Below are 5,406 nucleotides of genomic sequence, written 5' to 3' on the forward strand. Positions count from 1 at the left end.
GGGCAGACGGTCGGGAACCAGAACATTGTTTTCCAGGGCGGCGGGGAAAAGTTGTTGTTCCACGGCCTGATTGAAAGACCAAGCGAGTCAGTTTTAGAGAGCGTTGAGACTGCCCTCCTGCGAGCTTGAACGTGCAAGCGAGGCAGGCGAAGAGGAGGGAACTGCAGTCCCCCCGTCGACCACCGGGTGAGTCAATGGGTCGCAAGATGAACTTTTCTTTATGGTGCGTTCGCATACCTGGTTGACGTTGCGTTTTAATCTGGACGCGTCGGTCTTCATACGTGAATGGTGCGGTCACACTGTTGTTACCTTGATTAAATGCGACGACTCAAACATGATGCACGGTCTGTGCTTGGATATCAAAATGCGTCTGAGTCGTTCCCCAGCAGTTTGTCTCGTTGTTATCAGCCCTTTGTGCTGCTCTCCATCTCTCTCCAGGCTGAATGTCACTTTTATTAGTGAAGGTCTTTTCTTTTCCATTTGGAGAGAGACAAGTTTTTATGTTATTCTATTTCATTTATTTATTTATTTATTTATTTATTTATTTTTGGTGCCAGTAATGTTGGGTGAGCTGTGGCCACCCGGGCCGTGCGGGGCAGTCACTGGGCTGTTAATCAAAGAGGCGTTCGCTGTAATCAGGAGATTCTTTCATTCAGCCGCTGCGGTGTCCTTGAGCAGGAGACCGGACCCTGAACCGTTCAGGCTGCTTGTTCCCAGCGGCGGCACAGGCTGCCTTGTTTTTTGGTGTTTTCAGTCCTTCGCTGCACTCTGACCAGAGAGACGCAGCCTTTGTGAGTGGACGATTCACTGGAACTAATTAGGAATCCGCGCAGCTCTCTTTTCATTTCCTGCTGGAGACTGAATACTTTCAACATTTTTGAAAAACACATAACGTTGCTTTCAACTAGAACACGGCCGGAAGCCGCACATCAGGCACGCGGTCATAACTCAGCCGCTCTCGCTGCACTTTATTTACCACAAGGCCGCGGCCGTGAACGAGGCGCTGAGTCGAACACGCTGGAGGCTGTGTTTCACTCCCAGCGCACTCTCACTCACACACTCACTCACTCACACACTCACACACTCACTCACTCACTCACACACTCACTCACTCACCAGTCCACGCACTGGGAGCCACCCCGGCTCTGTTTGTGCAGAGGCCGGTCACCATGAGCACGCACCCACCCTGGTACAGGGAGTGTGTGTGTGTGTGTGTGTGTGTGTGTGTGTTATGGAGTTGGATAGTTTAACTTAATAAAGCAGTAAAAAAAAAAAAAAAACATTTCAAGGCAAAACACTTGGCATTACTTATTAAAAATGTTAATCTTTGGTGTGTTTTTTTTTTTAAAGTCTGTTTGCGTCGCTAAAAAATTCTTCCTCCCAGACAAAAAGCACAAAGAGGATGAAATACAGATTGAATAAAATTAATGCTTTCAAACCCGACTCTCTTATAGTTTTAGCGCTCGTCGCTGCGTGATTGAACAAAACAATTTTAGTCAAAACAATTTGAGATTTAAAAAAAAAAATATATAAAAAAATCCAAGGATCACAAAAAGCCCCTGGAATTCAGCAACGCCTGTTGTCTCTCCCTCATACCGTTGTACAAGTTAACTATCACATAAAGCAATAAATAAATCAAAGAGCCATGAAGCAGCCGTGGAGCCGGTGTGTAGCAACACAACCTAATATAAACCAGATGTGTTCTGCTCTTGTGAGCACTGAAGCTGCTTCGTTCGAGCCTGCGCCGCGTCGGCGCTGTCGGGGAAATTGAAGGAAAAAAAAAAGAGAAAAAGAAATGCATACGGCGAGCGAGAATTACCCCCATACCAATAGAAGACGCTTTTCGGGTTTCAAGGCTTTCTCTGAGAGCGAGTGTGTACTGAGCAGACGGGTGTCAGGCTGGCCAGACCCATGACAAATGGTCTCATAAGAACCTTATATTGCAGCGTCTTGACTATATGACTGTGAGGTTTTACAGAACTTCTTTTTTTCTTTTTTTTTTTTTTGCGTAATTGATGTTCGGCCAGCGACTTACACTCACACACACACACACACACACACACACGCGCTCACACACACGCTCACACACGCTAGACATTCAGATTCGGATTGAGTGGAGCCCTGCAACACAATCTGTCTTCCTTAGGCAGCATTGTGACCAAGTCTGGGGGGGGGGGAGCAGCCGAACGCCACAGGCTAGCCTAGCGACGAGGCTTCCATTGCGTTAGCGCATTGTGTTGCTACATACACCCACCTAAATAATTAAATAATTAAATGAATAAATGATTAAATGTATAAAATGCACTGTTCTATTGTAGGCAGTGCACTTTGGCATCAGGCTTTAATCACTCCCGGTGGCAACAACCATGGCCGGTGGGCTGAAAAGCTCACGTCTGCGTCTTAACTTGTGCTAACTCGTGTGACTTGGCGCGGCTACACAGACGTGTCGGCTCTCCGCTGTCGCACACAGGACTGCGGCAGCAAGAGCAGCGCCTGCCGAAGGTCAGCGCGGAACAAAGCGGGAGGGATTAGTTTCCCCGTTGATGCATCCCGGAGCAGCGTCGCTCGGTGGCTGCGGGTCGAAGCAGCTGGTCGCTGCAGAGAGCCGGACCTCCTCCTCCCCCTCCTCCTCCTCCTCTTCCCCCTCCTCTTCCTCCTCCTCCTCCTCCTCCTCTGGTTGTTTATTTTTTCAGTCTCTTTCTTCCTCTTTTCCTCGGCCGTGGCTTTGACTGAGTAACCTGCTCCGCTATCAACAACTCTGGCGCAGTTCGTTCTCTGCGAGTGGGAGGTCGGGCCTTCGCGCGGCCTAGCCCGGGGGCTAAAGGCTAATTACATTTCTGACTGGCTGAAATGTACACCGTCTCCTGAGAGAGCGTTCTGGAATAACACTCAGCCGCGTATCAGATATCCGCTGATTGATTTTTACCTCGTAATGACTCTAATGTATTAATAAATCAGCCTTTTGCTTTTTGTAAATCCAGGGGGCCCCGCCGTCGTCCGGGGGGGGAAGCACTGGGTGGGGGGGGGGCGAGCCAAAGAGGTGAAAGGTCACGGCTAGGCAGAGTGTGTAAGCACTGGATGCTGATTGCAATGATACATTATAATAATGTGATATGAAGCACTTTCTCTCCCTCTGTGCATGTGGTCTGTGTGTGTGCGTGTGTGTGTGTGTGTGTGTGTGTGTGTGTGTGTGTGTGTGTGTGTGTGTGTGTTTGGCAAGGCCGACACTGGGAAAATCATCTTCTCATTTTTTTTTCTTTCTTTTTGTTGCCTGATTGGAGTCACGACTCCTCCGTGCTGCTTCTCCGCTTGTGCGACTGCAGAGCCGCTCGTTTTTTCTCCACACCCCCCCCCCCACCCCCCCCCCACCAAATTCATGATTGACTGCAAGTTCTTGAGCATTTATTATTATTCCAGCGTTTGCGGACCTTTGTGGCACCGTCATCACTTTCCGCCTGCTGTCATCAGCTGGAGCGTCGTTATTCATCCTAATCACGGTGCTTATTGTAATCTGCCTCCAACCCTCTCTGACGTGCGTTCTTCCACTCGCCGACCTCGCCGGCCGGGCCGGGCCGGGCGGCCGCGTGATTTGTCATCGTCGACTCATTCAACCAAAAGTCCCTGCTCGCTTTCACACGTTTTTCCCAAAGTGTGTGTGTGTGTGTGTGTGTGTGCGTGCACGTCTGCGTGCATCAAGGACTCTTGCAGCCGCATTAGCATCACAGAAAGTCACGTCCACGGCAACACGATCTGAAACACTTCACCGCCGCGAATACTAATCTGCTCTCTGAAACATATTCGGACGGCCGCGCGGGGGAGCGGAGGAAAGTGGGCCGGACGTCGCTGGCGGAAGCCAGAGGAGTTGCACTCGGATAGATGATCGCTGGTTCAACCACATCGCTTTTTATTTACTATTGTCTTCCCCCCCCCCCTTTCACAAAAAGACTCAAGGCCTCCTGCGCCAGCAAGCACCATCGTGACGGATCATTGGTCAAATCCATCAACTGCGACGCTGCAAATTTGTTTGCCGAGCAAGGACTTTACCGAAGTGACTTTTCATCTTTTTCACTTTTCATTCGCGTATTTGAGACATTCTGCATCTTTTCACTGCACTAAATCATTTTCCTTCACTCGCTAATGATCTGAGCACCTTTGAAACACACACACAAAAAAAACCCACAGCGATTGTAGAGGCACAGCACGACGGAGAGAAAAAGTCAGTTTTTCCAATTTCTAAACTTTTTAGCAATCTAACGAGAGGACAAACTTATTTCTACCTCCGTGGCCTCGTTCTGCTTTTTGGTTTTGTTTTGTTTCTTGCAGCAGTCACTTTTACATAAAAAAAAAACAAAAACCCAGCTAAACTAGGAATGTTAAACGCAGCACAAAATGCATGCTAAATATTAATGTACACAAAAACAAGGACAACGCCTATGGGTTAAATTCTGCCTTTTTTTAAAATATATCTATATATCTATATATATATATATATATATATATATATATATATATATATATATATATATATATACATATATACATATATATATATATATATATATATATATATATATATATATATATATATACATATATACATATATATATATATATGAAAACAAACAAAAAAAACTGCTGTGTTTTTTAGTGTTGGAGCTCCTTTTATGAATTCCCAAATCGCTTCATTTTTCCGCCCTGCATGTGAAAGCGAAGCGGCCGTGCACAGAAACCGGCCAGCTCGTCAACATGGCTTCGTGATGAAACAGGGCAAAATTTTCCTGCCTCGCAACAGTTTTGAACGCGGCCCCCAAAGAGGCAGCAGGAGTCAGTGGACGACGAGGGAGCAAGCGGAATAAAGCCAATTTGCCATAAACGGCGTCGTTAAATCCCACAACTGTCCCCTCACTTTTATCTATCTCTTTATTTATTTATTTATTTATTCCATATAATGAGCTCACGTTTCAGCAGCTTTCGTGCTGTGATCGGTGGATCCCCCCCCCCCCGCACATTCGCAACCGAACGCTGCCTGGCAACAGCCGCCGCCTCTGCAGAGTGAACTTTTGCGAGACTTATAAGCTGATTAGAGTGAAGGTGTTGACCGGAAGCAATTATCAAATCACTTCAGTTCACTGACTTTCTGCTGCTTTCCTGCAGCAAGACCGACGCCTATTAAAAGCGGAAACTTGAACAAAATGTGACTTGGCAGCTCGTTCTGGGCTTCTTCCTCCAAACCGCACAACCGGATCGCCGCCGTTCCGGAGGGAGGGCCGTCGGAGGGAACCCCTCTCCAGGGCGCCGGTGCTGCTCCTCCTCCTGGCGGGCCGGTTTCACCGCTCCTGCTACGGGACAGAGTGCATCCATCCCTGACAGCAAGCCCTTCAGTCCATGAAATCTCCCTCATAAATA

This window comes from Nelusetta ayraudi, unplaced genomic scaffold (assembly GCF_046127955.1).
Source record: "Nelusetta ayraudi isolate G7.1 ecotype Tasmania unplaced genomic scaffold, CSIRO-AGI_Nayr_v1 ptg000102l, whole genome shotgun sequence".
Lineage (NCBI taxonomy): Eukaryota > Metazoa > Chordata > Actinopteri > Tetraodontiformes > Monacanthidae > Nelusetta > Nelusetta ayraudi.